Raw genomic sequence first — 23,642 nt, 5'->3', positions numbered from 1 at the left:
CTTCCCACAACCTCCCTATGCATATAGACCAGAATTATTGAGAAAGGTCATTTAGGCAAGCTCATTATCATCTATGGGAAAATAAAGTTGCAAGATCTAATTTACTTGTATTTTATTCAATAAGCACTTAAAATCCCACTATGTGTAAAGTACTCTGACAGATAATGAGGGTAAGAAGATGGAGATGAAGAAGAATTTCTGAACTCAAGTAGTTACTTGCTTCTATGTTATAAAAACAAGATATAATGTCTTAAATGTGGAGCTGAAAGGGGGTTCAGAGACTACTGATTCTAACTCCCTCCTAATAATAGTTGAGGAATTTGAGGCCTAGAGAAGTTTATTATTTGCCCAAGATCACCCAGGCAGTCAGCATTAGATGTAAGATTTGAATCCAGATCTTCTAATTTAAGAACTAGTGTTCTTTTCATTCTGTCTCTCCCAAAAGACAATAAATTATGGAGAAAATCCAGACAACTAAAGGCATAGGGGAAAGACTTCTAATAACAAGTTGCCCATATAGTGAACCTGGAAAGAACTAAAAAAATCAGAAGTGGTAGAAGTAGAAGGGAATGGATTACAAGTATAGGAAAAAAGTTGTTCAAAGTCAGGAATACTGAATTTATGGTATAGCAGGCAGAACTGACCGTGACAAGCAAAGGGAATTAATATATTCTATCCTCTTTGGGCTATTTTTTTCTTCTCCCCTTATCCTATTACTGTCAAACTACCACCATCCTCTTCATTCTTATCATCCATTGTCAATATATAATCAGTTGCTAACAGCTGTCAATTATACTTTTGGAATTTCATGTGTGTGTAAGAGAGTGTGCATAAATCCTTCTTTCTTCAGACACCATATCCACCTTGAGACAGGACCACCACTTAAGCCTCCAACTATTACAATAACCTGCTGATGAATCTGTCTCTCTCTCTCATTCTCTCTCTCTCTCTCTCTCTCTCTCTCTCTCTCTCTCTCTCTCTCTCTCTCTCTCTCTCTCTCTGTTACTGTGTGTGTGTGTGTCTATAACTCTCTGTCTTTCTCTGTCTCTCTGCCTCTGTCTCTCTGTCTGTGTGTGTGTGTGTGTGTCTATGACTCTCTGTCTTTCTCTGTCTCTCTGCCTCTGTCTGTGTGTGTGTGTGTGTGTGTGTGTGTGTGTGTGTGTGTGTCTATTTCTGTCTCTGTCTCTCTCCCTCTCTCTGTCTCTGTCTCTGTCTCTCTCTCTCTCTCTCTCTCTCTCTCTCTCTGTCTAGGTGTGTCTCTGTATGTGTCTCTGTGTCTCTCTGTCTTTTTCTGTCTGTCTTTCTGTCTGTCTGTCTCCCTCTCTCTGTCTGTCTCTGTGTCTCTGTTTCTGTCTCTGTCTCTCTGTCTCTCTCTGTCTAGATCTGTCTCTGTGTCTCTGTGTGTGTATCTCTGTGTCTCTCTTTCTCTGTCCATCTGTCTTTTTGTCTGTCTGTCTGTCTCCCTCTCTCTGTCTGTCTCTGTGTCTCTGTTTCTGTCTCTGTCTCTCTGTTTCTCTCTGTCTCTCTCTCTTTCAAGTCCCTCCCCACTCCAGACCATCTTCTATTCAAATTGATCTTCCAAAAGCATCATTCTATGTCTATCTCTCTGTCTCTCTGTGTGTTTCTACCTGTCTCTCTGTCTCTCTGCTGTCAGTCTGTCTCTCTGCCTGTCTCTGTTGCTGTCTCTGTCACTGTCTGTCTCCTGTCATTGTCTCTCTCCTGTCACTATCTGTGTCTCACAGACAAACACACATATAAAAAGACACATACACACGCACACACTTCAAAAAACTTCAGTAGCTCCCTATTACTTTCAGGATCAAATAATAATACTGTTGCCTATCTTATACTAGTCTTCATAACCTTATTACTTCTTATCTTTCCCATCTTTTCATAGCTTACTGTTTTCACATGCATTATCAAGAGACATTGTTCTCCTAGCTGATCCTCACACATGATTATTATCTCCCAATTCAGGCATTTGCACAAAATGTCTTCTATGATTGGAACATTCTCTTTCTCATTAATTACCTTTCTTAGACCTCCTAAACCTTAATTCTTTCCCTCTGAGATTAGATTATTACACAGATAGGTATATATACATAGATTTAGATATATTTATATACATATATATACGTGTATATACACATATATATAAATATATGTTTGTATAGTTATTTACATATTTTCCACTCTTGCCCCATTATGCTATGCAAATTTAAAGTTGATCATTTTTACAATATTTTTATTATCATATACAATATTGTCCTAGTTGTTGCTCACATCAGTTTGTATGTCTTCCCAGGTTTTTCTTATATTATCACAATCATATACAACTTGTTCAGTCATTCCTCATTTGGTGAGAATTCCTTAAATTTCCAATTCTTTGCCACTACAAAAAGAGCCATTCTACATTTTTGTAGATATGGTATTTCCCCCTTTTTCTTTATTTCTTTGAAATATATACCTGATATCAAAGATATATCAAAGAGTAAAAATAATATAATAGTTCTGCGAGCATGGTTCCAAGTTGTTCACCAAAATAATTGGACCAGTTCACAATTCCAGTAATATTCTATTAGTGCCCCTATTCTTACACATCTCCAGCATTTGCCATTTCCCTTTTCTTTTATGTTAGTCTGAAAGGGGTGAATACTACCTTGAATTGTTCTAATTTTAAATTTTATCAGTAGCTTCTTAAAATAAATATTGATAGGATTTATTTCTTCAGAAAACTATTTGGTCATATCCTTTTACCATTTAATTAATAAATGGTTCCTATTTTATGTTTGGCTCAATTTCATATAAAACTAAAAAAAAATAATAATTTTATCAAAGAAATTTGCTGTACATTTTCCTTAATTCCCTGCATTCTTTATAGTTTTGGCTACATTGATTTAATTGGTGCAAAATCTGTTTAATTTAACATAATAAAAATTTTCCATTTTACCTCACATGAGCCTTTCTTACTCTCATTGATCATGACTTCTTCCTTTGTCTATGGATCTGACAGGTATTTTTTTTTCTGTATTTCTAGCTTACTCATAAATTTATCTTTTATTAGACTGCCCTTTTCTTGGTATATGGTGTGAGAGGTTAATCTATGCCTAGTTTCTTCTGCTTTCTGATTTTTCCAAAATTTTTTGCCAAATAATGATTTTTTAATTCTAAAAACTTGAGGGTTTGTGTTTTTCAAACACTAGATTATTGTAATCATTTACTGCTGTATATTGTATGCCTAATCTATTCTACTAATAAACATTTTTTTTTAATCTAGATTGTTTTCCTTCTTAACACTAAATAGTGTAGTTTGAGATCTGGTATTGCTAGGTCTCTTTTCCTTCCTTTTTTTTTCATTGATTCCCTTGATATTTTTGACCTTTTGTTCTTCCATATAAATTTTTTTCCTAGCATTGAATAGATAAATTAATGTAGGTATCATTGTCATTTTCTATTGACTTAACTCATCCAAGCAAATAATATTTGTCCAATTATTTAGATGTGTCTATTTCTGTGGAAAGTATTTTGTATTGTGTTCATATAGTTCCTGTCTGTATTTTGGTAGCTAGACTTCCAAATATTTTATATTGTCTGAAGTTATTTTAAATAGAATTTCCTTTCCTACATTCTACTTAGTTTTATTGGTAATAAAAATGCTAATGATATTTGTGATTTTATTTTATAACCTGCAAATTTGTTAAAGTTGTTAATTGTTTCAACTAGTTTTTAGATGATATTCTTCAGCTGATTTAGGTGATTTGTTGATAATCTTTTTGTTGACATTCTTTAAGTATACCTTCATACCATCTGTAAAGAGACATATTTTTGTTTCCTTTTTGCCTATTTTTATTCCAAAGCACTTTTCTTTCAAAGCAGGCCTGATCGTGTAATTCCCTTACTCAGTCAACTCTACTGGCTTCCTATTGCCTGTAGGATAAAATATCGATACTATTTAGTTTTTTTAAAACTTTTACTATCATTGTCTACATTGTAATAACAAAATTGTGAGACCATCACCTATGAATGATTGCTATTCTCACCAAAACGATGATCCAAGACCACTTAGAAGGCCTTACAATGAAAAATGCTGGCCATACCAAGAGAAAGAATTGATTGCATCTAAATAAACCTGAAGCATAGGTTTGTTGGAGTATTTTTTTTTTACCTTTTTTTCCCTTGTTTTTGCTTTTTGTTTGTTTGTTTGTTTTGAGAGGGGAGACCTATATTTTCTTTTGCAACATGACTTTTATGGAAATGTTTTGCACAACTTCACATGGACTTTCTCAATGGGGAGGGAGGGATGGTAGGGAGGAAGATGGAAGATATGGAACTCAAAATTTTAAGAGGAAATGTAAACAATTATTTTATATGTAACTGGGGAAAATAAAGATATTAAAACATAAAAAAAACATTTATTCTCGGGCCTTAACTTATCTTTCTAGACCAAGGTACACTCTCTCCTCAACTCTGTGATTCCGTCAACTGATCCTTATCTAAATTCCTTACTTTAAACTCTAATTCCTTTCTTCTAATCTTTGCCAGGACTGCCCCTTTGTCTCCTTGACTCTGCCTCACAGAACTGCTTTCTTCCTTTAAGACACAGATGTGTTCTTGAAGCCTATTCTGAAATCCTTCCAATCATAACAACTTTGCAAATAATCTAATTCATTCGCTTTGTATTTATATTGCACAGAATATAAAACTATCTCTGTAACTCATACCTCTGTATATCATTTGCTACCATGGCTAAAGGATTTCTTCATCTCACCCTACTTTCCCTCAATGTTTTCAGTATCTTTTTGTTTTGTCTCCTCATTTAACTATAAGCTCCTTCAAGGCAGATAATGTCTTATTCCTTCCTTTGTACTCTCAATTTTTAGCACAGTGCCTGGCACAAAGTAAATATTTAACAAATGTTTGTTGAATCCATGTAAAATATGGTAATTAGATCAGACACAATGAAAATATTAAGTATGAATTTGAGTAATGCAATCATTTCAGAGAATTCATTAGTCACATACATAATATACAGCTGTATATTCCCACCATGCTGCTAAGGACTGGAGTTAAATACAAAGCAATAGAAGGTGCTCACAAAGAGCTTACATTCTAATGAGGGAGAAAACATATAAATAATTAGGTACATACAAAATACATAAAGAGTAGATGGTAATTTCAGAGAGGAAAGTACTAACACTTAAGGGGTACAGGAAAAATCTCCTACTGAAGTTTGAATTTCAGTTGAGAGTGGAAATAAACTAAGAGAGTAAGATAGGGAAGGAGAACATTCTGGGCAAAGACTCTACAAATATAAAAGCACAGAAAGAAGAGAAGGAGTTTCATATTCAAACTGTAGCAACTGTGAAGAATATGGAAGCTAGTAAAAGAAAACTGGAAAGAAGCAATGGAGCACTTTAAATAATTAACAGAATATTTGACTCTGGAAGAAATTTGGAGGAACGGGAGTTTATTGGGGGTGAGAGGGCTGACATGGCTGATCTAACACTCTAAGTTTATAGATAAGGAAAGAGCCATAGAAATTAGATGACTTGCCTAACCTTACACAGGTAGTAATTATCACAGTGTTACTACTAAATAATAAATAGTAATAGTAGCACTGGTAGTCAAGGTGATAGTGATAGTATAAGGAGCAACATTGTATTATAGTGCAGAAGTGTTTAATATGTTTTCATGTTTATATATTAAAATATAATTTGGAAATACATAACAAAATAAATAAACATATGGTAGAACATAGATATTGTTAATATGTAGTTTTTTTTAATTCAATATGCTACCTCCCAAATATCCTTATGTCGGATTTAGTATCCTCCATTTCTATTTGAATTTGACCCCATTGATGTAGTAGAAAGTTCACAATATTCAAAGATAAAAAGCAAAGAAAATAAAAAGTTTAGAAAGTTGAGACTGCCTGAAGGAGCTGTCTTTGGCAAAAGAAAATTTTTAAGAGAGAAACTGTATCCAATCTGCAGCAAGTTTTTGATTCATTCATTCCCACACTGCTGCCAACATGTTTGCAAGTTCCCTGGCTAAAATCAAGCTCACCACTTCATTTTGTTTTTTACCACCTTATCTCTATTACTCAACAACCCAAGTGTGATAAATGTAAAGATGAAGCAGTTAGTTGAAGTCTGATGCCTTAATTCATCTTTTTTATATATAACTCTTATCATTCTCTTCCCTGATCAAATCATTCAATGGCTCACTTCCCTGTTACTTACCAAATAAAATCCAAATTCTTCTGGCAGTTAAAGCTATCCACAATCCATATTCAAACTATTTTTCCAACATACCTCATCTTATTCCCCATCATGTCCTCTCAGTTTCAAATAAATTGGATCGACTATTATCCCATTTTTCTATCTTAGCTTAGTTCACATTCTCCCTTCATCTGAAATGTCTCTCTTTTCCACTCTATTAACATGTTAGATATTTCTCATCACCTAAAACTGCTCTCTTCCACAAAACTTTCCTTGATTTCCTCAAAAGAAAGTAACCACTCCCTCTTGCAATGGCTTAATTTCTATTGGTTTTTTTTTTCTCTATTTGGGGATTTACCAGCTCTTAGTGTGATGTTAGAGAAGATGAGATTTTCCTTTTAGTCCCTGTCATCAATATACTAGAAAAAGTATATTGTATATTGCTGCTACTTAACAAGTGTTTGTTGGATGGATAGCATGAAATGGAGTCATGGGAACTGTAAACCAACACATGATTTGTTATTTGAAGAAAACTCCAGTAAGAGCTTGGAGCTAATTAAAAACTAATTAAGTTGAGAATAGTTCAAAGAACCTTTATATACTGTGTACAAGTAATAATTTAATAAAATGGATATCTATAAAATGAGGGAGTTAGATTAGATGACCTCTAAGATCTGTTCTAGCTCTAAATATATGATTCAAATGACTGCTTGGATTTTTAACATTCAAAGTTTCTGAAATATAAAGTTGGCAGCATATTTGTTCATATGTCTCAGTATTTGGAAGAAATGCTTAATTTCAATAAATTTGACTCCTCTCATATATATATGTGTGTGTGTATATATATGTGTGTATATGTAAAGTGACTAATGTTCAATCATAATGAATTAATTAGTTTTACTGATGTTAACTTTTTTTTTGGGGGGGGGGTGTTTTAATTAATTGCTTTTCAGTACTGTACTCATTCAGAGCTCTTAGCATAGGAAAATATGTTTTGTGTTGTTTTTAGCCTTGGATTCAAAGTATCAATGCTCCCTGTTTTCCATTCTAGAAGCAAACTAACAAAACAGGTTCTTATCTCTGACAAAACAGGTTCTTATCTCTGACAAACCAGTGTTTTTATTATGTATCAGAGGATGGACTCTCTAATCAGAGTATCTATAATTTAGAGTCACAATTGGAATGAACTAGAATAGAATAAGAACTTTTTACTGGGTCTCCAATATTTAGAGATCACCAATATTTAATATATTTTTCCTTCATTAGAGACCATTCTCATAGTATCTTCTCTTTTAACTCAATTGAATTTGTATTAATTATTTTTTATAATATTTTCCCATGATAAATTACAAAATCAATTCAAGGTACTTTCTGTTTTGCTTGCCTCAGTTTTCCAAATTATTAATTATGACTCTAAAAATCAGCTGCTCCTATATCCCATTTCTTCTCAATAATGCTTCTAGTTTGCAGTTCATATAAGTATAGCTCTTCTTAGCCCCTAACTGGTTTCTTTTCAGGGTGGCTATTTTCAGTGTTGTATTGCATTCTTCGAAAGTCCTTGAGGACCTTTGAGGGGGGTCTGCAAGGTGAAAATCATTTTCATAATAACACTAAGATTTTAAAATTTGTAATACAGTAAATTACAACAGATAAAACCTATAAAATAAAAGCTCAGCTGGGGGAGAGCATGTTTTTCAAACACTTTTAAGAATGTAAAAATTTTGAGACAAGTGACAATTGCATCAGATTCTAAGAATCATGCCTTTTATCCTCTTTCACATCATGTGACAGGTCAATTCTTCTCTTTGTTTTTGTGTTGTATAGGTAACTCCCTATTCCAGCTAAAATCATTTTAATTTCCTAGAACAGATAGACATACTTTAGATTTTTAAAAAGAGAATATAGTTTTAGTTTCTTTTTTAAAAAATCTTCCAGGATTTTTATCTTTAAAATATTAGATTCATTATGATCCAATAATTAAAATTATTGTGCTATCTTCAGATTATTACTCATATATTATTTGTCTTTACTATGCAAGAGAGTTTTTCATGCAGCTTGTACATCTGGTTTGACATCTATCTGTCACTTTAGTTTATATTCTTTTGTAAATAAATCTGGTTTTTTTTTCTTTTTTGAGTAAAAGTAAAAAAAGCCATTCTTTGCCTTCCTTGCCTCCTAGACTAAATCACTGAATGGGTGTGGTCTCAGCAAAGGGAGATCTCTTAAAGACCTTAGCTTGAAAAGGCCAAGGTCTCCCATTGCATCCAGGAACATCTCCAGTTGTCAGGATCTATATCTGGCTATTGGACCCAGATGGAGGGGAAAGTGAGACAGGTGACCTTGCACAGCCTACCTTCAGTTTGGATAAACCCAATGCACCTGAATGTCATGGCATCACCTCCCCAATGTCATGATCCTTTTCAAGAACAAAGGACAAACAATATTCTTTTTTCCTTCCATATCCAGTGTGTAGCATGGTACCTTACAAATAATAACAAAGGTTTATTAAATTATTGAAATAACATGTTTGTTGATTTGCTGAAATGGTCCATAAAGATATTTTTTCCCAAGGGATATCTCAAATTCACTTCACCCCCAGGTTTTGAAACCCCTAAAGCCTTTAGAATAAGGCTGGCATTCCCATACTATGTTATGGATGTACTTATTTTATTTCATAAATTAAAAATAAGAAAAAAAAATTTAAGTGGTAGGGCTGGCTTTCCCATAGCAATTGAGATGAGCAATTACATTGGAAATTTTCAAAGTTCAATGTCATAACTGTTACAAATAGAGAATTTGGCACAAGCAAAGGAAATGTTTATATAATGTTCAGAATTTACCTGCCCTCAATTAAACTACCTCCCTGATTTGACAGATAGAATCACTATACTGTTGTATTAATAAAAACCTACCTGGCAATGACAAAGTAACTACTAATTAGACCAAAGCATGAAACCGATTTAGGTATCTTGGCTCTACATAAATACTTGTTTTGCCTGTTTCTATAGTTAGCATTTCAATTGCTGTATTGTTACTCAAACTTCTAATCTCACAGAATACTTTGCAGTCAAGAACAAAGATTTCAGTGTATTTATTGTGATGTAAATAATCCTTTTATGGGAGTTTTAAAATTACATTTCCACAATAAGAAAATAATGATGTTCTCTTAATTGTCTTCAGGTGCAGTATTTATTTTAGAATGGACCTTCCCTATCCTCCCCAATACTCTCTTTCATGTAGTCCTGAATGATAAGTTGTTTAAAGTATGGATTTATTATTATTAATTAATATACTATTATTATATAATATACTATTATTATACATTTCTACAGCTCAAATAAAAATAGTTTAGTCCATTTCAAAAATACCAATAGAAGTATCTAAAGCTAAAGTCTTCTATCTCAAAGAAAGCAAAAGCTAACATATCTAATTTCAGGATTGGGACTTGGACTGGGAGGAAATGCAGGAGTTTAGGTGGAGTACTGCTTCCCTTTGACCCTTTGTTGAGGTTCAGAAAGGATTCCAAAAAGTTGGGATACTCAGAATGGTGTCCCAAGGTGTCTCAAAAGAATTTGCAGGCTTAAACGCATGACCAAGTCAAGGAGTAAAGTTTATTGCAATTATAACACCAATTGAAGCCAGCTAAATCCAAAAAAAATTTAGCAAAAAGGCAGGAGCAAGGAGACAAATTTATCCAGTTCTTCATGTCACTGATATGCTAATTTTATGGCCTAGAGGTAGAACTGAGGAATGGTCCTCAGGATTTTGGTTATCACTGACCAGCAGAATTTGAACTATCCTAAAGCCAGAAGACTTTAGAATCATTGACAGACATATTGTTAGAATAATAGCACTCTAAGGTCAGAGGACTTCAATTCCTAATATATCTTTCCTAAAGTCTAAGGGAAGAAATACTGTTATATTCCTAGGATAAAGACTTTTACAATCATTGATGGACAGACTGCCAGAAAAATAGCATTCCAAGTTCAGGGGGACCTTGGAATCATCGACTACAAAGTGGGAAGACTTTTAAATCACTGATAGATTGTTAGAGCAGAAGCTCTCTAAGATGGGGGGAGCACTTCTTTCTGCTGTTTCACCTAGAAGCTATACTCCTTCACTTTCAGGGGAAGGGATTGAGGCTCTCCTTGCCCAAATGAGAGATACACTGCCTTAAGCCATATGTTCCTCAAGTACAATTTTTTTATGCCAATCTTGAGTAAAGGAACCCAAAGCAATTCATACCCAATCATTTAAGTATAGACCCTGAGCACAGACAAGATCTTATAGAGGGCCAGTATCGAATCAGTCCATGTACAGGAAGAGTCTGGTCCAGGTATTACTTGAGACCTGTTCTCTGTAAGAATGAACAATTCAAAGCATCGGCTCATCATCTCCCTAATGATGAATGAAAGATATGCTCAAGACAAATTTAAAATAATTTTGATGGCGAATGCATGTGACAGGAACAAAGCATCACAATCATGTTGTGGTAAATACATTATATGATAATTTCTGCTATTTTCAACTCTGTCTTGATAAATACTTTGGTATTGATAAATATCACAACTATTTACAATTCTGTTGATATTGATAAGCATCATAACTGCTATTTACAATTCTGATAAATACATTGGTATTGGTGACCATTTTTTAGGACCCTTTTATGATAAATATCTTGTTAAGGTAGAAATGAAATGTCAAAGTATAATCTATACATTTATATATGATGTAACCTGGAAATAGGAGGTGTTAATGTAATAGTAGCTTAAAGGGTTATAAACGCTGACTCTCAGATTAATATATGAAGATTGCAAGCATATCTTCTGCCTGGACTTGGATATTCAATTCAGATTCACACTCTCAGTATTCACTCTCAGTATTCCCAGAGCTGGGCTCTGGGAAAAATCTGGTAAGATTTTTGATGTGGGGTTTGCCACCAAATGATGGGAAGCACCAAACTTGGGGGTTCAGTCATGTAAAGAATGTCGCAAGAATGACAAAAAGTCATTCTCTTTGGGAAAAGGCCGATTTATTTAAGGAAAAAGTTATAGACAAAATGAAGGGATACAACAGACACTGGGAATAGTAAATATGAAATTTAACCTCAGGTTCATGACGGGGATTCCTACTAAGGCATGAGACTGCTCAAGACCTCTACAGAGGGTAGGTCTCAGGAGTTTGATATAACTTGAATTTGGACCACCTCCACTAATCTCTTATCAGAGCCTTCAGCCAGCTTGCCCCAGGGATCAATTCCTTTACTAACCACACCTAATACTGAAGACCTCATCAAGATCTCCTATTCACCCTACCTTATTAAGTAAAACTATTTCTCTAGGTTTATAGGATTTCCCCTTCAAATAAAAAGGACCGATTATCCATCACTCTTGTTCATTTTAATCCTCACACTTGGCAGCAAATGTCTATCCAATTGAATGATTCCATGTTAAGTCAGCATCTGTAGTAGGAAAGACAAAAGACAAAGGGAGACAGCCCATGTATAAAAGTTATGAATCCAAATGACATTTATAAAAGGATATTCTTTACAGCCAATTGGGGCCCCAGGAGGACTGGAGACAGGGAGTATGACAAATTGCAAAGTCTGCATCTAGCCCAATATATATTGGGAGGAAGAGCAAGAGAGGTTGTAACAGCTCCAAAGATGGCTTCTCACCATTCTCTCTTTTACACAAGAAAGTTCCCATCTCCCAAAGTGTGTTAAGGATGTTTCAATAGTTTCCCCCACATTCTATGTGTTCTGAAGTGGAGATTGGTAAGGGAAAAGGTCTATCTCCCTCATTCCCACATATATTCTTTGGCATATTTAATCAACAAAGTAAAGGAATAAAAAAGGAGAGAGGGAAAAAGACTCACTTAGGTTTTATTCTCCAAAGAAGGAAGTACTGTTTTTCATGGTATTGCCAGATTCTAAGAAATTTTTCCAATGCCTATGAGCTTCTCCCTTGCACAGTCAGCCATCAGATCATATTTGACCTTGAGAGAACAAACTAAAAATCAAAACAGACATATTTTGTTCATGGACTGGATTTCTGATTTAACTCTTGACTCTAAACTGTAATGAATAGATTAATGTTCACTCAGGGATTTTTATTCAATACGTCATTTACCTGAGAGTTTTAGACCTGTAAGATGGATCAGCAGGCAATTTTCCAATGCCAAAACGCATCATACACTGTTATGAGTTCAAATGTTGGGTTCTTGTTCTTCTTTAAAATATTAAAAGTTCTCTCTGGGTGCCTTCCCTGGAATCAGGATTTTGTCGGTCCCTGTTCGGGCGCCAAATTGTGGTGAGCTTCTTCCCAAATGCAGCCAGGTGATGAAAGTTCAGATCTTTTATTATCTCCAATATAGCCCAGTTAGCTTAGAGGCCTATCTCTCTGCTTGGTTCCAAGAGCTCTTGCCGCTTGGTCCTTTGCTTCTGCCTCTGCTTTCTTCAGCCTCCAGAGCCAGCACCACTCTTCATGTCATTCCAGTGAAATCTCGACTTGTAGCTTCTTCACTCTGAAGAACTTCCTCGACTGGCCCATTGAAGCTCTATTTATGCTCAAGAGAGGGATTGTGGGTTTTCTCCCATAGTGCTCTCTGGCCCAAAGAGCTTCAAGGGAGTGTGAACTCATTGAACTCCAATGAGTAAAGGTGTGAACACAAGCCTTGTATTAATTAGTTCTACTTAGTACCTTGTTTCAGGTTCTGCCCAAAACATCTTCTTATAAGATTAGATCAACTCTAATTAGTTAGCAGTTAGTAAGGATTCCAACATCTCCCCCTTTCTTTTGTTAGATGAAAACACCAAAGGAAATAGGAAATCTAATCAGATTAGTGGGTTTCTGAAAGGGTACACATAAATCCATCAATATGGGCCAGAACTTTGTAACCGATATACATGGTATACATAAATCCATCAATATGGGAGGCATTATACATAATTTACATAAGCACATAGCAATATAACACAGGCTAGTAGTAATGTAACAAATAACAAGAATCAACCTGAAAATTTACACATGTCCATAAGTCCTAGAAATAGTCCATAAGGAATCCATTGACCATTAGTTCATGTGCCAGGAATCCAATAGTTCCTGTAAGCTCTGAAGTACTGCAAAAAGTCTCATCAACAATTTTTCATCTTAAGGAGTCCAATGATTCTTGCTAGTTTTTCAAGAACTGAAACAGTCTCATCTTGTCTTAGGAAATCCAATGATTCCTGGGATTTTAAAAAGTTCTTTTAACAGTCTCATTGTCAGCTATCTGATTCTTTCTCCATCTGTGGAAATATAAGCAGATTCTCTTCCCCAAGCAGTTAACCTAATTCCCTTCTATTTACCAAATTTGGGATTTCTCCTCATCATCTGGTAATTACATTGGAGCCATTTGCACTCGATATTGCCTTGTTGTCTTAAAAGGCCTGTATTCTTCCCAACTGTAATCCTGATTGCTTTTCTGTTGGTTGATGACATCAGAGTGCTGAATTTCTAAAGTCTCTCTGGGTGTAACCTCAGCTGCAAGGTTCATTGGGACCTTGCTCTATTTTTGTGAAAGCATTATTTCCATCTTTCTGTCCAGGGAGAGAATTCCAAGCTTTTATTGCAGCCTTAGAAATTTGCTCATACACTGTTATGGGATAATAAATCTGTTCTGAACTCTCTGCATACTGACCTTCACCAGCTAGTTGGTCAAAAGTGATTTGTACAACAGCTCCTGTTTGCCTATTGCATTGGGCTTGAATCCTACATAATTCATGAAACTCCGAAAGCCACAATAAATTTTGTCCCGGTTCTAGACAAGTTTTCGCTATGGATTTCCAGTCATTCGGGGTTAGGATTTCATAAGACAAATTATCCAGTAACATCTTCACATAAGATGATGTAGCCCCATAAAGAGTGCAACCCTTTTTCAAATCTTTAATTTTTCCCAAATTAAAAGGAGTGTATTTTCTCTCTTTTTGACCTGAGGAGTTGAGCTCTTCAATCACAGGATATGCATTTATAAAATCAGATATATCTTCTCCTTCATTTTTTGCTTTAATTAATGCTTTTTCTAATCTTGTCAAATTCTGCTTTATAGGAGAAGCTGACTGTGTTTCTGTCTCTCTCCCTCCCCCTTGTTCCACCCATGAAGGGTTAATTGTGGGGGGAGGGTCATGAGGTGTGGAATCACCTAATTCCTCCTGCTGTGAAGTATCATACTCAGAATTGTAATTAACTCCATTCTCATCTGATTCGTCCTCCTTTTCACCTAGTAAAGTTGGCACTTCTTCCTCCTGTACTTTCCTTTTCATCATTCTATCACTTAAATAACTTCTTATAGCCAATTGTATTACATTATATGTATTAATTATTGAGTTAGGCCCATTTTTATCATAGAATTGACAAAGATCCTCTCCAACCAATTTCCATTCATTTAAATCTAATTCCTTATCAAGAGAGAAACAAGGACATATGTCCTTTACAGTTTGTAAAAATTCAGTGATTTGCTGTAAACTTATAATTAAACCTTGGCTTTCCATAATTTTGACAATGCTCTCTAAACATTTTCCTTGAACAGAAACAGGCTGTTTTCTAAATATCTGTCCCATCTTAGATGAAATTCTACTTTAACTCTTCTAACAAAATTTCTTTGTTGCACTCACCCTAATTTCTGGGTTGAAGCGTCTTTTCCACTGGATCAGGATCAGAGGCTTTTCCACTTGAATCAGGATCGGAGCTTTTCCACTGAAATCCACTGGGGGGGGGGGGGGGTCTGTTAGCCCCACGTTGGGTGCCAAAATGTTGTGGTTTAAATGTGGGGTCTCTGTTCGGGCGCCAAATGTTATGAGTTCAAATGTTGGGTTCTTGTTCTTTAAAATATTAAAAGTTCTCTCTGGGTGCCTTCCCTGGAATCAGGAAGTTCAGATCTTTTATTATCTCATATAGCCCGGTTAGCTTAGAGGCCTATCTCTCTTCTTGGTTCCAAGAGCTCTTGCCGCTTGGTCCTTTGCTTCTGCCTCTGCTTTCTTCAGCCTCCAGAGCCAGCACCACTCTTCATGTCATTCCAGTGAAATCTCGACTTGTAGCTTCTTCACTCTGAAGAACTTCCTCGACTGGCCCATTGAAGCTCTATTTATGCTCAAGAGAGGGATTGTGGGTTTTCTCCCATAGTGCTCTCTGGCCCAAAGAGCTTCAAGGGAGGTGTGAACTCATTGAACTCCAATGAGTAAAGGTGTGAACACAAGCCTTGTATTAATTAGTTCTACTTAGTACCTTGTTTCAGGTTCTGCCCAAAACATCTTCTTGTAAGATTAGATCAACTCTAATTAGTTAGCAGTTAGTAAGGATTCAAACAATACACAGGTTATTTTTTGTCTCCTTATTTCAAAAATCTCAAAGAATTATTGGTCTCCTTGTCCTTCCTCTTGATTATAGTATGCTACCCTACTGAAGAAATGGCACAAAAGACATCATCAATGATCAATATTCAGATTCATTACTGGGCAGATAGGTGGTGCACTGGATACTAGATAGGGCCTGGAATCAGGAAGACTCTTTGTCCTAAATTCAAATTGGCCACAGACAATTACTAGCTATGTGAATCTGGGCAAGTCACTTAATTCTGCTGCCTTTTTCTCCATCTGCAAAGTGAAGAGAAGAAAGTGGAAAGCCACTTCACTCTCTTTACCAAGAAAACCCCAAATGGTGTTTTGAACCAGACAGAATTGAAACAATTGAATAATAAGATTAATTACTAGGTTAAGGCAAATGGGGATTTGTACTAAGGTGATAAAATTTAGAGGTCATTGATAACTCTTGCAGTCTTTAAATAGCATAGGTATAACTAAGTTTAGCTAATAAGAGTTATTAGTTTTTTTTTTATTTTTTTAATTTTTTATTTAATAATTACTTTATATTGACACTCGTTTCTGTTCCGATTTTTTTTTTCCCTCCCTCCCTCCACCCCCTCCCCTAGATGGCAAGCAGTCCTTTATATGTTGGATATGTTGCAGTATATCCTAGATACAATATATGTTTGCAGAACCGAACAGTTCTCTTGTTGCATAGGGAGAATTGGATTCAGAAGGTATAAATGACCCGGGAAGAAAAACAAAAATGCAGATAGTTCACATTCGTTTCCCAGTGTTCTTTCTTTGGGTGTAGCTGCTTTTGTCCGTCATTTATCAATTGAAACTCAGGTCTCTTTGTCAAAGAAATCCACTTCCATCAAAATATGTTCTCATGCAATATTGTTGTCGAAGTGTATAATGATCTCCTGGTTCTGCTCATTTCACTTAGCATCAGTTCATGTAAGTCTCGCCAGTCCTCTCTGTAGTCATCCTGCTGGTCATTTCTTACAGAACAATAATATTCCATAACATTCATATACCACAATTTACCCAGCCATTCTCCAATTGATGGGCATCCATTCATTTTCCAGTTTCTGGCCACTACAAACAGGGCTGCTACAAACATTTTGGCACATACAGGTCCCTTTCCCTTCTTTAGTATTTCTTTGGGATATAAGCCCAATAGAAACACTGCTGGATCAAAGGGTATGCACAGTTTGATCATTTTTTGGGCATAATTCCAGATTGCTCTCCAGAATGGTTGGATTCGTTCACAGCTCCACCAACAATGCATTAGTGTCCCAGTTTTCCTGCATCCCCTCCAACATTCATCATTATTTTTTCCTGTCATCTTAGCCAATCTGACAGGTGTGTAGTGGTATCTCAGAGTTGTCTTAATTTGCATTTCTCTGATCAATAATGATTTGGAACACTTTCATATGAGTGGTAATAGTTTCAATTTCATCCTCTGAAAATTGTCTGTTCATATCCTTTGACCATTTATCAATTGGAGAATGGCTTGATTTCTTATAAATTTGAGTCAGTTCTCTATATATTTTGGAAATGAGGCCTTTATCAGAACCTTTAACTGTGAAAATGTTTTCCCAGTTTGTTGCTTCCCTTCTAATCTTGTTTGCATTAGTTTTATTTGTACAAAGGCTTTTTAATTTGATGTAATCGAAATTTTCTATTTTGTGATCAGTAATGGTCTCTAGTTGAGTTATTAGTTTTTAAAAGGAAGCTACTAGCCTTACTTTCTCCATTTTACAGCTATATCTCAAACTCCTCCATAGCCTAGACTAAGGGAGTGAATTCCTTCTTCAAACATCATCACTTCCACTCCCCAGCAGCCATCTCAAAATGTCCTGGGTTTTCTACCAATACCTCCTCCTGCAACTGATTCTATAATTTGTACCATTTGCCTCCTATATCCCTCCCCCCCCAAAAAAAATTCTAGTAACATTTCTGCAAAAGTAAAATGTGCTCAAAAAAGACCAGACAACCACGTAATGAGTATCAGAAAAATAACAGATGGATAGTCCAAGTGTTATTGGAATAGTGCTACTTGTTTCAATGAAATACTGAAAGACCAATAAGAATGCCTCCAGCATTGAAGACATTGGATGGATCTTCTAAGAAAGAACTATAAAAAGTCATAATGGCTCAGCAAAGAATCAATCCAGTAAAACTTAATTCAATTTGATATATAAAAGGAACTAAAGTGGTTAGGGATTTAAAGACTAACTACAAAATGGTCTTTATCCTAAAGGCATTTACATTCTACTGAGGGTATACATTTGCAGACAAGTAAATACAAGTTAAGTGGGAGTCCAAGAAGATAGGAGAAGGGGATTTAACTATTGAAGGGAGTAGATTTTAGGCTGAGGAAGAAGCATTGAAACTGATCTTTGAAGGAATCTAAGACTTAATAACAAAGATAAAGAATCTTGAAATTCAGACTCAGTGCCTCTACAAATTCATGGAGTTGAGAGTCCGAATGTTGTGAATAGAAAGTTTGCCTGGAACAGAGCAGTCCTATGAAAGAAATCTGGAAAGGAAAATTGGGACGAGCAGTCCTATGAAAGAAATCTGGAAAGCAAAATTGGGACCAAATTATGAAGGGCTTTTAATTCCAAGTTTAGGAGATATATTTTATCCTAAAGGCAAAAGGGAGCCAATGAGTATTCTTGAATAGGGGAATGATATGCCAAATCTATGCCTTAGGAAGATAATTTTAGTAATTATGTGGAAGATAGATTAGAAAAGAGGTTAAGTATCATAGCAACATCAGATTTCTCATATAATATATCTACCATATCTATTAAAGGATCTTTTGACTAATTAGTATCTGGAAACCCTATGCATGTGTAATGTGGGTGAGTTCACACTGCTAAGAAAACTTTTAACATTCATATTTTCCAACTTATTTGGTTTGACATTAATCATTCTTAACATAGCAACAGCACAGTCATTTCATATTTAATTTCATTGGACTCAAATGTTTGTTTACTGAGGTAGTTTCATTAGGCCTTTCCCATGAGGCTCTCCAGGGAACAACATGCGCCAGGCTTCAAAACAGAACATTCCATTTGGCAGAATGGGAACATAATATGTAATTCTTTTGGTGAAATCTATAATTGAGAGCTAGCTTGAATTACTCAATATCTAACATGCGGTGTGTGTGTCCTCTCTGAATTCTGCATTATCCAAGGCATTTGGAAGAAACAAAAAATGTATAAGGGATTGGCTGTTCCCTCCAAGACCTCACAATCTAGAACTTAACATATAACATGTCAATTATATTAAGTATTATTATTCATCCATTCAAAGATTAAATCCTAGAGACTATGAAAAATATAAATATGTGTACATTCCAACTAAATAAATATTACATATCTTTTTGTCAGAAGTTTTAATCAATATATATTTTAATAAAAATAAAATTTGGATAAAAATTGGATAGTAAGCAAAGTTCAGCTCTCATGATCCCTCCCCATCTTCCTTTCTGAATCTCTTTTCTATATCTTATCTGGTTTTTTTTTTTCCTTCCTTTGGTCATTCTGTGTCTCTACAAGGATCTGTAACTATATATGGATCTCATTCACATATGATAAAAAAAAGAGAGAGAGAACATATCTATATGTGCTTCTGAATTGTATCATTCATATGGTAGGTTGAAGATTTCATCTTATAGTTAATTTATACAAATATGACTTAATTTGAAATACTTTACCTGTGGTCTTCTATTACATGTTTCCTGATTTCCTTTGGGATTTAGAGTTGAATATAACTTTCTGTTTGTTCCATCATGCTTATTTTATGTTAGTGTTATTTTTCTGAAATAAGACAGTTGCATGTTAGCATCCAACTTATCATCTAATTAATAGATTTTCCTGGCCTTTATTGACAGTTAAAGGGTTTATTTCGCTATCTTCATGGAAAATAAGGGCATTCTCACTGACAAGTTGAATGATTCAATCTCCATTATGAAAGCCAACATTCTATCCTAGATCACCTCAAAAGTCCTTTCTAATTCTATATCTATGATCTCAAAGTATCTCATATTATTCAAACTTTTTATCTCCTTCAAAAGTTAGGATTCATCTCAAAGCTAACCAAAACACTGGCTCTTCCAGCATTCAGAAGCAGTCCCCTGCTACAAATATAGCTGATTATAGTTATTCACACTAAGTTAGGATGAGACATACCATTGACAGAGCATTTATATATTAGGAAATTAATAACAAAATAATAACTGTCATCTTTCATTGGTATAATGTTTGAGATTAATTAATTTTTTTTTCTTTAAATGTGGTTGTGTTACGTAATAACAATATCCTTCCTTACAAAAATAAAATTTTCTTACATAGTTTCTCAGGTGACAATAAAGTTCATGAAAGTTACAATCCGCCCATGCCTCCTTATCACTTTAATACTTATAGATAGGTAGACAGTATAGATAGCAATCCATAGAGTTTAACAAAAGTAAAATAATATATCTCGACCCAAGATAGAATGAATAATGAATTCAAGAAATAAAAGAAAAATATCTTATAGACATGAGATAATAATTATTGCAGGTATATGCTGAAATGATTTGGCTAAAATCCAGGAATTACTTTTGTTAATGTCATATAAAAATTTTCACATAAAAAAGTAAAGAATCAAATAAAAGAACTTCTTTTCTGGACTAGAATGTTGATCAATGAAGAAAAACGAATTGTCAATTAGAAGCAATTAAAACCTTAAGGTGATAGTGTATACTTCTTGTTGCAGATTATGAAAGAGAAGTATTAAGTTGGACATATTAATATATAATTATTATATAATATAATAAGAATAAGAAGAAATTAAAGTTTCTTAAAACATTAGAGATGCTTCACAAATATTTAAAACTAGTTTTTATTCTGTTGATCCAGGTTTCCATTCTACCCTCTAAGGAGGACCTCCAAAAACTATGTGGCATTTTTGGAAAAATGCAGTCTATTCTATATTTTGGCCATTTTCTTTCTTGACAATTGCTATACCTCCACTTTCTTAATAGAACTTTCAAAGATGATTCCTGAGAGGAGCTAAACCATCTCCTCCCATTTCCATGGTTTGTCCTAATAACAATAATCAAATCAACACTACTATTCCTTCTAGGAGAGGTGTGCCAATTCACTGCCCTTCTTATTGCCTTCCAAGACCATCATTCACTTCCTGGCAACCATTTCCCAGTTTGGGCAGTTTCCTACATTAGAATAAAGGCAAGGACTCACATAATTCTCCATGTATGTCTAAAGTGCCTCTCACCATATATAAAGTACATAATTAAGGCTTGTCATTCATTTACTGAAATAAAAGACATTTTTTCCATGAGTTTACCTTCTTCCCTATTCTACACATTGAATATCTTACTTCACTCTCCTTCTTTGCCCCAGTCTCTGATTAAAGAGATAAGTCGTTTCTTTTCCAAGGCCAAGTTCTAATACTTATTTCTTTGAATCTACTCCTTTCTATCTCTTGGCAATTTGCCTCTGCAATCCCTGTTCCTCTTCAATTTTAACTTCCTTCCTATCAACAAATATACTCAAGTCTTTCCATCTTTAATAAAAATATGTACTTGATCCTATTACTTCTTCAAGGTATAATCATCTTTCCTCTGTTTCTTAGCTGAAGTTCTGGGGAGGAAGTCATCTATAACTATTGCCTTTATATGCTTTCATCTCACACACTTTTCAGGCCTTTACAAGCTAGTTTCCAACTTCTCAACTCAAACTACTCTGTCCAAGGCTACCAATAATATTCATTGAGGGAAGATCTTACCTCATCTGTGGGGGAAGCCTCTGTCCAAAGTTTCCAGGTATGCAAATTGGAAATCAGAGACACAGTGAAGAACTGGCTTCTTCTGCATATTTATTGCTTCCAAAAATCTTTCCATATGTTTCCCCTGAAGAGTGAGTTGAACCACATATGTTAGTGCCCAAAGCAGCTTTGGTACCAATTCCATTCCTTACATAGGTTCTCAGAATCATGTTATTTTCATCATCTATTTACCAAAAAGGAATCATCTTCTTTTCCATATATAAGAGAATACAAAACTACCTCAGGTTTATCTGAAAGCCCAGTTACAAATATAGATAGATAGATAGATAGATAGATAGATAGATAGATAATTACTAGGTTTCTATATTCAATATTAATCTCTCTCCTGAGATCCAATCCCCTTATCACTAAGTATATTTAATAATTTTAATTGACTTTCCTAGACACCTCAAATTCAACATGTATAAAAAAGGACTCAGTATATTTTTCCCCAAAATTTTACTCTTCTTCCTATCTTCTCTAGTACTGTTAAAGGCATAATTATTCTGCTAGACATTCTTGACCTCCAAGTCACCCTCAATGTACCTTCTCTATCCAATTAGTTTAAAAGTCTTATTGATCCCACCTCAAAAACATTCATCACACCTATTCCTTCCTCTCCATTCAGAGGTTTAGCATCTTAGACTGAACCCTTTTCACCTTTCCCAGTCCCATTATACCATGTCATCTTTCCTTTCCCCAATCTATTTTAAATAGCACAGAAAAATTGATAATCCTAAAGTGATCATAATATTCCCCTGCTCAAGAAGCTACTTTATCTATTGCCTCTAGAATAATATACCAACTCCTCTGACTAACATTTAAAGCACTTCAAATTCTACTTCCAGACTAGCTTTCCAAGTTAATTGCCCATTAATCATCCTTACAAATGTTATATTCCGGTCAAACTTGCTTACTTAATATTCCCTGTATATGAAATTCCAGCTTCCATGTCTGCCTTGATAGAGGTTGTCCCTGGACAACAAGGTCAAAGAAGTCAATACTTAAATAAATTAATGCAGGTTATTCACTGGAAGGTCAAATACTGAAACTTAAATACTTTGATTACAGAATGCACAACTGGAACTCATCGGGAAAACCCTAATGTTGGGAAAGATTGAAGGGAAGAAAAAGGGGATGGCAGACAGTGGGGTGAATAGACAGCATCATGGAAACAATGAACATGAATTGGACAGACATTGAGAGATAGTAAAGGGCCTGCTATGGTCCATGGAGTCAAAAAGAGTCTGACATGACTCAATAACTGAACAGCAAAATCCCATGCCTGGAATGCACTCTCTCTCTACATGCCCATCTCTCTTTTTTTTTTTTTCCTTCAATAGTATTTTATTTTTTTCAAATACATGAAAGGATAGTTTTATTCGTTTTTATAAGACTTTGGATTCCATATCTTTCTCTTTCCTTCTCTCCTCTCATGTGATTTAAAATGTGCTTCCTTTGTTAGTCTGAACCAAGTATAGTACATGAATGTATTGATATAATGAAATATTACTTTGTAATGTAAGAAATTATGAAAAATTATTTCAGAGAATCCTATGTTGTAAGAAATAATAACGTTTAAGCACTTAATAACACTAATGCAATGACCACCCATGTCTCCAGTGGAACTATGATGAAGTATATCACCCAGTTATAGAAAGAAAAGTGATGGACATATGGAACAAAAACTCACTTTTTTAAAAATATGGTCCATTGTGTATATTTTTTTAGCATGACCTTGTTTCATGTTAAAAAGGTATTGTATGAGGTGATTCAAGCTAATTCCAATAGATTTTTAATGGAGAGGGCCATCTGCATCTAGAGAGAGGATTACAGAGACTGAATGAGGATTACAACATAGTATTTTCACATTTTTTGTTGTTTGCTTGCTTTTTGTTTTCTTTTCCATTTTTTTTCCTTTTTAATCTGATTTTTCAGGTCAATTGTATAATTGTATTATATTGTAGAAATATGTGTAGAAGATTTGCACATGCTTAACATATATTTGGAACACAAGGTTTGCCAAGGGTGAATGTTGAAAACTATCTTTGCACATATTTTGAAAATGAAAAGGTATTTTAAAAAAAGGTATTGTAATTTTTTCTTGGTTTTTAATTGAGAAGAAAGGAATTGTTTGCAGAATTACCTTTGGTTGTTCTTTCAATTGTGGGATCAAAGGCCTTTTAAAGATGCCTATGTACCTTACCCAACTTTCCTCCTATCCTCATACTATA

The 23,642-nt window shown here is 34.7% G+C and overlaps 1 long non-coding RNA gene across 1 annotated transcript; it reads right to left on the bottom strand.

The window, feature by feature from the left end:
- Positions 1-19,300: 19,300 nt before the first annotated feature.
- Positions 19,301-23,441, bottom strand: LOC127557813 (uncharacterized). The gene is made up of 3 exons (XR_007952634.1): positions 23,102-23,441; positions 21,370-21,493; positions 19,301-19,397 (listed from the first exon to the last, which is right to left on the bottom strand). It is a non-coding gene; the product is annotated as an uncharacterized LOC127557813 (long non-coding RNA).
- Between the last annotated feature and the right edge of the window lie 201 nt (positions 23,442-23,642).

Source organism: Antechinus flavipes, chromosome 3 (genome assembly GCF_016432865.1).
Source record: "Antechinus flavipes isolate AdamAnt ecotype Samford, QLD, Australia chromosome 3, AdamAnt_v2, whole genome shotgun sequence".
In the NCBI taxonomy this organism is placed as follows: Eukaryota; Metazoa; Chordata; class Mammalia; order Dasyuromorphia; family Dasyuridae; genus Antechinus; species Antechinus flavipes.
Note: the sequence above shows the minus strand (reverse complement) of the source record. Positions and strands in the feature narration are given on the sequence as shown.